This window comes from Sus scrofa, chromosome 4, assembly GCF_000003025.6.
Source record: "Sus scrofa isolate TJ Tabasco breed Duroc chromosome 4, Sscrofa11.1, whole genome shotgun sequence".
Classification (NCBI taxonomy): domain Eukaryota; kingdom Metazoa; phylum Chordata; class Mammalia; order Artiodactyla; family Suidae; genus Sus; species Sus scrofa.
In genome coordinates this window covers 77,332,120-77,343,768 of record NC_010446.5, presented here as the reverse complement: position 1 = coordinate 77,343,768, position 11,649 = coordinate 77,332,120, and positions in this window count along the sequence as shown.

Below are 11,649 nucleotides of genomic sequence, written 5' to 3'. Positions count from 1 at the left end.
AGGCCATACACCACATGATTTGTCTTGTTAGAAGCTCTCCTAGTTTCTGGAAGCACTGGGGGTACATAAGGCCACTGTTTGAAGAAGATTTTAGAAGAAAGACATTCCACTAAAAGTAGGAAAGAGAAGATCATCAGACAGGCTCGCAACGTACAGGCACCAAACAGAGTTTCTGCTTCTATTTAGTGTGTGACTGTAGAGTAAATGACAACGACAAGAAATGTATGACATTTGCTTAATCAGGAGTGGCTTAAATGAGGAAAAATTTTGTTTAATCTCATTGTAATGACATGAAGAAAAGAGAGGTAAAGATTAAGGATAAATTTTATTTATTTATTATTTTGTCTCTTTGCCTCTTCTAGGGCCGCTCCCGCAGCACATGGAGGTTCCCAGGCTAGGGGTCTAATGGGAGCTGTAGCCGCCGGCCTACACCACAGCCACAACAAACCCTCAACCTCATGGTTCCTAGCTGGATTCGTTAACCACTGAGCCACAACGGGAACTCCAAGGATAAATTTTAATGTCCAATTATTAAGGGTATAGTTGTTTTCATATTAGCTTGATGTACAGTGACAATAAACTAAATTTGTATTGTTCATCAGCTGATTATTACTGGTTTGGATTTCCCAGATTTTCCTTCAGGAGCTCATTTTTCTTTTGCTTTCCATGGATCCTAAAATAGCTAATGAATCCGCATGCCTAATTGGAGAGTAAGCGACATAATGGTAAAGATGAAACACAAATGAGATCAAGCTGGCCCATGACTAGACATAGATCAAAATGTTTTTGAAGAAAAAAGCAAACACAAACATTATAGAAAGACTAAGGAAGGCCTGAAATCTACTGGGAACATACAGAAACACAAATGTTTGTCCTGATTTCCTTAGACAACAATGTTTGGAAACATATTTGCTAGTGAATGAAACTGATATAAGATTTTCATCTCAGGAGTTCCCACTGTGGCTCAGCGATAACAAACCCGACTAGCATCCATGAGGATGCAGGTTCGATCCCTGGCCTCGTTCAGTGGGTTAAGAATCCAGCATTGCCGTGAGCTGTGGGGTAGGTCACAGATGCAGCTCGGATCCTGCATTGCTGTGGCTGTGGTGTAGGCAGGCAGCTATAGCTCCTATTCGACCCCTAGCCTGGGAACTTCTATATGCCGTGGGTGTGGCCCTAAAAAGACAGGGGGAAAAAAGTGTTGCTCTTTCAGATGGTGACATAACTCAAACTCGGAACCTCTCCCTGGCCTGAGATAAACTAAGAAGCTGTTCTGCAGCTCCAGAGTGTTTTTAACAACATATAAAGTCCGGCTGATATGAAATGTCTCCTAAATAGCATGATGCAAAAACTGACATCTGTTAACCCTTGGAAAGCTGGCCCTGCCAAGCCCCAACTTCACAGCTCAGCTCGTGGGTGTGCTGACGGGTGGATGGCAAGTGAGGACAGCCTCCTTTTAGAAATTTTTCATTTCAATAAAAAAAATCAATCCAGGAGTTCCCATCGTGGCTCAGTGGTTAACGAATCTGACTAGGAACCATGAGGATTCGGATTCAATCTCCGGCCTTGCTCGGTGGGTTAAGGATCTGGCGTTGCTATGAGCTGTGGTGTAGGTTGCAGATGCGGCTCGGATCCCGTGTTGCTGTGGCCCTGGCGTAGGCTGGCGGCTACAGCTCCAATTGGACCCCTGGCCTGGGAACCTCCATATGCCGCAGGAGCAGGAGTGGCCCTAGAAAAGGCAAAAAGGAAAAAAAAAAATCAATCTAATTTTCTAAAATAAAGGAAGCTCAGAAGGGCTGAACTGCTCTGCTGTCCACCATGAACGTGGACAAGCCAACCATGGCTCTGACCACCGCATCCTCATCAGGTAAGTTAGGATGTTATAATTGGATGGAGGAAATAACAGGCCAGACACTGCAGGAATGGACCTGCGCCCAGGGTTGCAGAGGCAGACCAACTGCTCCTGCCACGGTCGGTCTCAGTGGCCTTGGGTTGCTTTGCTGTCATTGTCATCCCCTGGGTGCGGAGCACAGGTCAGAGTCACAGGCACAACAAGAAAGGTGAGTGGGGGACACTGGCCCTGGGGTGGTCCTGCATCCAGACACCTCTTCCACCACCACCGGGGCTCAGGGGACAGCAGCTTCACAGCAACATCCTGTGCTAGTTTCCACCTTACCCTTCCATTTCCCTGAGCCTGCCCACATCTTCTACCCCTTCTTGCCCATTTCTCTGACACAGCCTGGCTGTCTGGGCGCCTGGGAGTCCAGAACAGAGAGAAAAGACTCAGTGTGGACACGACAGCAGCCGTGTATGTTCCACGTCTAAAGAAAGTTAGGGAGTTCCCGTCATGGTGCAGTGGTTAACAAATCTGACTAGGAACCATGAGGTTGCGGGTTCAATCCCTGCCCTTGCTCAGTGGGTTAATGGTCCGGTATTGCTGTGAGCTGTGGTGTAGGTCGCAGACAGGGCTCAGATCCTGCGTTGCTGTGGCTCAGGCGTAGGCCGGCAGCTACAGCTCTGATTAGACCCCTAGCCTGGGAATCTCCATATGCCGCGGGAGCAGCCCAAGAAATGGCAAAAAGACCAAAAAAAAAAAGAAAGTTAGGTAACTTCTTTATGGGAATAAAAATTTATTCACAACCGTCATCATAACAATACGGTACTGGCACAAAACAGTGCTAGAGAGCAATGGAACAGAATAGAGAACCCCAAAATAAACCCATACATTTATGGTCAATTAATCTATGACAAAGTATGTAAGCACATAGGGTGGAGAAAAGAGAGTCTCATTTAGGTGGCACTGGGAAATGTGGAAAGGTATATGTGAAAAAGTAAATTAGAACATTTTCTAACACGATGTACAAAAATAAAATGGATTCAAGATTTTGTTAAGTTTATAAAAAAAATTTACTCAATATAAGAAAGGCATTTCAAACCTTCAGGCAAGTTCACTCTGAACTATTTTATTCTGCTTAAAGTGGGGAGACAGAGATCTTTTAAATCTTTGAGTCTTAAAACGTAAAAAAAAAAAAAAAAAAGGAAAAGAAAAGAATAAAAGGACGTAAAGGGAGAGAAAGAAAGAAAAGGAAGGAAGGAAGGAAGAAGGATGGAGGGAGGGAGGGAGGAGGGAAGGAGGGAAGGGAGGGAGGGCAGGAGAAGAAAAGCCAAGAAAAAATTGACCATAAAAAATGAGCCAACGCCCAGCAAGGAGAAATTTGCCAAAAGAGCCAAGTGAAGAGATTGTGTGTATTTGCTTGCCATTGGCTTTTGTTTGCTTCTCTTTACCATTTTTAATTTAATTTAATTTTTATACAATTCTTAAAGGTTATCCTCCCTCTACAGTTCCTAGAAAATACTGGCTAGGTTCCCAGCGTTATACCACACATCCTTGGAGCCTACCCCACACCAAAGAGTCTGCACGTCCCACCTTCCCGCCCTTCCCCCACCACCGTGACCTCTCACTTGTTGTCTGCGTCTGTGAGTCTGGCTCGCCACTGGCTTTTGGAAACAGAGTGGCCACTTGCGATCTGGGCGGAGGTGGAACCGCAGAGCACGCCCCCGCCCCCGCCCCCACTCCCACCAAAAGGAGAACGAAGGCTGCGCCTTCCCCTGCCTGCGGGCATCTTCCTAAGTCTTCCTCACCCATCAGACTGGCACAGTCAGAGCTCAGCAATCTTTCCAATTAAAAAAAAAAACCTAGTGTACCATGTTTTTGCCAAACTAGCATCTGTTCCCATGGAAACCTACAAGACTGGAGTCGGTATAGCAGAAAACGCCGGGGTCCGGATCCACTTTGCCTTTGGTGTCACCTGATGTCATCACAGGGTCTGGACGTGTCTGGACCACTGGGCCCTGCTTGTTATTAGACAGAAACAGTTCACGACTTTTATACTTGGATCTAGAAAAGCCAACACGTTTGTTTAGGCTGAATGCCAAGCACACGGGGTTCTAACATAGAACAGGCAGGGAAAGGGAGCCAGGACAGACTTGTGGTTGCCAAGGAGGTGGGGGGAGAGGGGAAGGAGAGAGATGGACGGGTAGTTTGGGGTGAGTACATGCAAATGATGACATTGAGAATTGATAAGCAATGAGGTCCTGCTGTACAGCACAGGGAACTATGTCCAGTCTCCTGGAATAGACCATGATAGAAAAGAATATAGAAGAATGTATATATACATACTAAAAATTGAAGTGTGGTTTCTATTAAATACTTATGACTCCCACACTATGTCAAAAATGCTGAGTCAAAGCACGTCAATTGGGGCATCTGTGCAAGTCTCTTCTTGTCCTGCTCCTGTGGCTCCGGGGATGGTTCCCTCCACCCCTTTCAGCTTGTTGGCCCTCCTCTGAGCTCTCTTCCTGGGCGAGACGAGGTCTCACGTGTGCACAGCTGTCTCCTTAGAACGTGGTCCATCCTGGTCCCTCCCGAGACTCCCCAGGCACCCTCCCGAGACACCTGTGCCCCCAGTGGTTTGCCTGCCCTCACCTACCAAACCCCCCCAACCCCCCCTCGCCTGAGGGCTTCCCCCAACCCAGCTCCTCCCTGCTCTAATCCATCTGCCAGAATGATTTCTCCAAAGTGAAATCTAATGACTGCTACACGTCGGCTTAAAATCTTTCAATGGCTTTAAAATTTTTGAGTCTGTTTCTGTTACCAAAGGGGAAACTCAGGGGGAGGGATAAACGAGGAGGCTGGGACTGACATATACACGACGACATACAAGCTAGATAAGGAAAAAGGACCCGCTGCCTAGCACGGGGGACCATTCTCACTACTCCGTAATAATCTGTATGGGAAAGGAATCTGAAAAGGAATAGATATATGTGTATGTATAACTGATCACTTTGCTGTATGCCTGACATGACATTGTTAAGTCAACTATACTCTAATAAAACTTTTTAAAAAAATCTTTCAGGAGTTCCCATTGTGGTGCAACAGAAAAGAATCCCACTAGTAACCATGAGGTTGCAGGTTCGATCCCTGACCTCACTCAGTGGGGTAAAGGGGCTCAGGTCACAGATATGGCTCCAGTCCCTCGTTGCTGGGCTGTGGCATAGGCCTGCAGCTACAGCCCCAATTCAACCCCTAGCCTGGGAACTTCCATGTGCCATAAGTATGGCCCTAAAACAACAACAACAACAAAATATTAAATCCAAATCCAAGCTTGAAACGCAAAGAATTTCATATCTCATCTCAAGCTGCTGACATCTCTGGGCTCATTCTTGATCATGACCTTTACAAAGTCTCAGCTTTAAAGAATTCTCGCTGCCCCAGAACTGCCCAGGCCTCACCTGTGTTCAAGGTGCCTCCATACTAATCACACTGCCTTAATTACACATCAATCTCTACCGCCAAGTTCTTACCCTCCTGTGGACAGAGGGCGTTATGCTATTCACCTTCCAACCTCCAAGGCCTGTAACAGCATCTGCTACTTAGCAACCCCTCCCTGAGTGTTAACTAAATGAGGGGGGAAATCAAGTATTTGTTTTTGAACCTTTATAGAAGAGGAAAGTGGTATCTTGGAAAAGGATCTTGAACAGAAAAGATAATCCCTATTTCATCACAGTCTCAGGAAACAAACTTGTGTTTCCATTAAAACACCAACACAAGTAATGACACTTTCTTAATGGCTTTACTAGACAGCTTATGTGGCTCAGAAATATTCAAGGTCCTACTGTCCCTCAGACCTCTTCCTATATTTCCCCTGAATAACGTAAAATAAATAAACTTCTCCCCATGCACCAGGTACTTCCAGAGCATAATCACTGAGATGCTCTAAAAACAGCATCTGGCTTTTCCATCCACTGAGATGTTATTTAGAACTTTGACATTGCTGAGGGTCCTCAGCCCTGAAAAACACCTCCTTACTTCCAAAAGACACCACCATTCTTCGGGATTTGCCTGTGAGTCGGGATAACTTGGTCTATTCTGTACAGCCAACCAAGAACAGCTTGGTCTGTAAAATTTCCATCACAGGCTGAATTTGACTCTGTTCCAGTTGACCTCAAAGTTGACTTTAATTTAGATGGTGCAGAAACAACGTATTGACCAGCCGGGCACTCGGTTGGACAGGACTCACCAGGAGACATCCGTTAAACCTGGCACTGTCTCCAGCAGATTATGAATTGAATGGAGCTTATTAAAGAGGAAGAATAACTGGAATGAGAAATTGAATCGAAGGTGTTTTGGGCGCAAGACAGGAACACAAATCCTACAAATGGGTATTTCGGCACAGCACGAAAGTCATTTAGTTCGGAGACTCTAGTTTGCTAGAAAGGTTGCAGGCGGAACACGCAGCTCACCCGTCTCAGCCTGACGCTAAGAGCTAGAGCGATCCTGGTGGGTACCACGTTCAGACCCAGAAAACAAGCCCAATTGCGCGGCGATGCTCAAAAGGCCCACAGACACCTCCAGTTGGATAAAGAAGAAAAGGGGAAAAGAACATCAAGTCAAATGATTTGATCTAAAACTTAAAACTTAGGTGTAGAAAGTGCATTTTTTAAGTGAAGAGGGCCCATCCCACTGTAATTCCTGATGAGCTACATACACCACGTCAGAAACGCAGGAAGCAGGTGATAACCAGCTCTGCTCGATGCCAGCGGGTAGGACGCGGGGTCCGTGGGCACATGGTGCTGAGAAGAGGTGCACGTGTGCCTCGAAGCTGGGGTGGGGGGGGCACCGGGAGGGCACAGAGCTGCAGTACCCCAGTGTTCCAAGACTGGGCAGGTGGTACCCCCCACCAGGCAGGTGCATAGGGCTGAGAGGGGTGAAGGGGGCGGGGTGAGGCGGTGGGAGGTGGTGGCCAGCGATGCAGTAGGGCAGGAAGGGTGCCAGCTCCAGGATTTCTCCTATCCCAGCAGGGTACCATTGGTGCTGTGGGGGAGGGGCAGCCCAGGCCCACAGAGGAGGAAGCAGCCAGGCAGGGCCAGGAGAGTTCTGGCAGGACTGGGAATTCAGGGATTGAGACGCTCTCTGCTGCACAGGCCCCCAGGGCTTCCTCCTGCCCGCGGGGGACCAGGCCTGCTTCCTGGCCAGGCCAAAGAGCTGCCTTCTCATCCAGGCAGGCAGCCAGGCAGGACCCTCAGGAGCCTGGAGGACTGATGAGGGGGACACACCAGGCATGGCTGGCCCGCACCAGGAAGAGTGGATGTCACTTGGGGAGAGAGAAAGGCCCCCGCAGAGCTGAGCCAGGACTGCGTTCAAAGAAGCTTTCTGACTGGGCCAGAGGTTTGGTTGGTAAGGAGAGGGGAGGCTTGGGAAGACTGAAAGCATCAGAAATACAACATCCAGGAGTTCCTGTTGTGGCTCAGAGGTAAAGAACCCCACTAGTATCCGTGAGGATATGGGTTCAATCCCTAGCCTCGCTCAGTGAGTTAAGGATCCAGCGTTGCTGAGAGCTGTGGTGTAGATCTCATTTTGAGGACAGAGTCACCAGACGGAGCCACCGAGGGGTCCCGCCCAAATCTGGTATCGCTGTGGCTGTGGTGTAGGCCAGCAGCAGATGCAGCTCCGATTCAGCCCCTAGCTTGGGAACTTCCATATGCCGCAGGTGTGGCCCTAAAAATGAAGCATAAAATAAAATACAGCATCCGATCATAGTTTTGAAAGATCATTTCAATATGGGTCATGGATTGTAAGGAGGAGAAAGCCATTGCTAACTCTCAGAGCAATTGTTACACAAGAAATAGTCGGAGGTAGTCTATCTGTTGGGGAAGTTGGGTAATAATTCGTCGAGTGTGTTTCAAGCCTCATGACCGTGCACTGCTAGGTGTTACCCTGACGAAACAAAGGAAGGAGATCAACTGAAGTTTCCTTTGTGCTGGAAAGTGTCATGATGAGCACAGTGGAGTCCACAGCAGGTCGCAGAAATGGCCCCATCCTCTGAAATGGCCCCATCTGGGAAGATTGGCTTTGTTTACTTAAGGCTCTTGAGGCTGCATGTGTTCAGTGAAACAGGCAGTAGGAAGCAAGACAGCAAACTCCCAGCGCTTGGGGTTTTGATTCTTTGCAAAATGTAGAAAATTCATCTGAGAGTAGAATTAAAAGCATACAACAAATGTCATCCAAACTCCACAAAGGCCTGAGTGGGGCAAAAATATGGGGGTGGGGGGGTGTAAGGAAGGATTGTGTGTCCTCCTAAAACCACAGCACTTTCACTATAAATAAAACCATAAATAGGCTTACCTAATTTTTGGTTGTCTGTATCACTTCCGGTTGTCCTGCAAGTCCTTTCTGTTTCATCAGCATGCTCAGAAGTCCTCACACCCTGCACCCCATCGCTTGATTTTGGGCTGAACCCAGGCCCAGGGTGAGCGTGCGGGGCCCCGTCAGTGAGGCATTGGTGCTCCGTGAGGTCTGGAGAGAGGGGTCCGCCTCCAGCACCACTGGACATTTTCACAGGATCGCATACTCAGGCGTCGCTTAGTAAAGGGCACAAACAAATACGACGCTGGGTTACTCTTCATGCTGCTGAAGCACTTGAGGCACCTGTTATTTGCTGACCTAGAGGGTGAGCTTTCTAAAGACAGGGATGGGAGCCTTCATGTCCACATCTCCGGGTCCAGTGCAAGCAGGCACCCAGCAACGCCTGATGACTGGATAAAGGAATTCTCTCAACAATGTCTCAGATCCATCTCTGCAAACCTAGCTTAGAAATCCTTTTCGGACCTGTCAGTGGCTACCAGGGATTCCACAGGAGTCAGAGTTCACTGTATCAATGAATATATTCTATATATTTATAAATGTTTTATTTAAATGGCCAGGTTTATAGCTGACGATTATGCAGGCAGAAAGTGAATTAGAGCCTTTTTTAAAAGATATCATTATGTTCTTGGAGTTCCCATCGTGGTGCAGTGGTTAATGAATCCGACTAGGAACCATGAGGATGTGGGTTCAATCCCTGGCCTTGCTCAGTGGGTTAAGGATCCGGCGTTGCCGTGAGCTGTGGTGTAGGTTGAAGACATGGCTCGGATCCAGCGTTGCTGTGGCTCTGGCGTAGGCCGGTGGCTACAGCTCCAATTCGATCCCTAGCCTGGGAACCTCCATATGCTGCCGGAGCAGCCCAAGAAAAGCCAAAAAAAAACAAAAAAAAACAAAAAAAAAAAGAAAGAAAGAAAAAAAGATATCATTCTGTTCTAGCTTGACACTAATCAAAAAGGCTTTTAAAGTGAACATTTTTATTTTCCTGAAGTTTCTTTTGAATATCTTTTTAGTGACAGTCTCATTTATATGTCAACTGATTCAACCTCTTCCTGACATTGTCATTAAACCAATTTGGATTCTCCCTTTCTTTCTCTGTAGACAGAATATATACTTAAAACTTAAAGAGAACGAATCCTTAAGCTAGGTTTATGTGGAATCTATGAGCTCTGATCAGTGGACCCTTCTCTAGCATCATAGTAAGCACAGATCATATATTTTGTTTTCTAACCATATGCTGAAGATATATATAAATGTTAAAAAATTATATATCAGATCGGCCTTTATGATTTCACTGCCATTCATTGTTATTCATTAGAAATCTAGGTTTTCATGCAAATTAATGCAGAAATTCCAAAGGTTAGTTCTCCTGTTCCCCACTCAGATAAACAGAAAGGATGGCATTCTGGACTAGAGGCAAACTTTAAAGCCCTTTCTAATAAGCCAGGCACCGTGTAACAAGAATCTAACCCTTAGAGGCTCAGGTGGTAATGATGAAAGAGCCCTTAGAAACAGACAAAGCACTATGCAAATGCCAGTCCCAGGAAAACCCAGTTCTCCTGGGCTGTTCCCTGGAGTGCTTGTCTTGCTGGTTTACATGGCTGCCTTCGTGTCCTAGATGTTACCCCCAGAGAGTTCTACCCTGACCCCCAGTCTACCCCCTTATTTTACCCTCTGCATTGTTTGGGTCACTCTCTGGGATTTTGTTCATCAGTTACTAGCTGGTGCCAAGCTTCCGCATTGGAATGTCAGCAGGGTCACCAGATTCCCATTTTCTGAAGGATCATCTCCAACTGTGAAGTCTTTCCAGAAATATCTGCCGGGTGACTGAATACACCCACCAAATAGCTGATGTTGAAGAGGTTTTTTTTTTTTATCGAGCCACTCCCTGCACTTGTTGATTCTTCAATAAATATTTATTGAGTGTCTAACCCCCAAGAACCATTCTAGGTTTTACATTAAACAAAATGGAAAACCGAAATCCCTTCTCTCATAGGATTTGCATTTTGGTGCAGCGACAGACAATAAATTAACGCAATGAGTAAATAAAGAATGTTAGCAGACGAGGTCTCCAGAGAGCAAGAGAGCAGAATAAAGAGCCAGGGACCGAGACAGAGCACGATGGTCCAGCTCTGATGTTATAAGCTTATTTTATGTCTTGCTTTCAGCTTCCTGAGGGATGTTTAAACTTACCTCATTTGAATCTCAGTGACTCTGTGTCTTCACGAAGTTTATGAGAAGAGTCCTGAGTGTCAGGAACCCTCCGGCCTGGGTTGTCCTTGACTTTTTTTTTTTTTTTTTTTTTTTGTCTTTTTGCCTCTTCTAGGGCCGCTTCCTGCGGCATATGGAGGTTCCCAGCCTAGGGGTCCAATCGGAGCTGTAGCCACTGGCCTACGCCAGAGCCACAGCAACTCGGGATCCGAGCCACATCTGCAACCTACACCACAGCTCACGGCAACGCCAGATCCTTAACCCACTGAGCAAGGCCAGGGACTGAACCCGCAACCTCATGGTTCCTAGTCGGATTCCTTAACCACTGCGCCACGACGGGAACTCCCTTTTTTTTTTTTTTTTTTTTTTTGCGCTTGACTTAATCACTCTTATGAGTTTGGTGGAAAGATCTTTCTGGGCCCTAGTGTCTTCATTTGTAAAAATGAGAGCGTGAAACCAAACTCTCAAGTCCTTTCATGCCTGGAAGTATTTTGATGACAAGGTGCAGCTTTACTTGGGTCCTGTGATCCTGGAAAACAAAGTCCGCCTCTTTTGTGTTCCTCTTTTGAGGAAACGGCTTTACCTCAAAGACCCCCCCACCCATGTGACTTCGATAAGATTCGTAAATGCTGGCCTTGTTTTCCTATGATGGACACGGCCAGACAGACCCTCCAAATGCCCATCTTTGCCTCATAAATGATTAGCTGAACATTTGTCCTCCCTGATCCATCAGAACAGAATGCCTGTTGACCAAACTTGGGTTCAGACCCTCTCCCCCTGGACTCTGGTTCGTCCACAGCCTGAGCAGCAGGCAGACCCTGTAAAAATGGGCTGGGCTCCAGAGAAGACCCCCTCTCTGTTATCCAACCAAGCCCCCCCACCCACATGCCCCGAGACTGGCTCTGTCTAGCCTTGTTTCCTCCCTCTTATGAAAGAAAAATCCCCTGTCTAACCCTCGAGACGCTTGCAGACTCATGCTCAGAGCGTTGCCCCTGCTGCAACAGCCCCCTCCTGCAATTGCAGCAGCCCCTCCCCTGTTACAGCGCCCACCCCTCCCCCTGCCCAAAGCAGATGGGAAATAGAGGGGCCGTTCACATCGCAAGACACAGAGCAACGTGTCCTAAAATCCTCCTCCCCAGATTCGCTCCCCAGATCGCACTTTCCAGGTCTCTCATCCCCCCAACAAACGCCCAGTCCTCTGTCTACTGTTCTCTTACGAAAATCAATTCCTGCCTTTT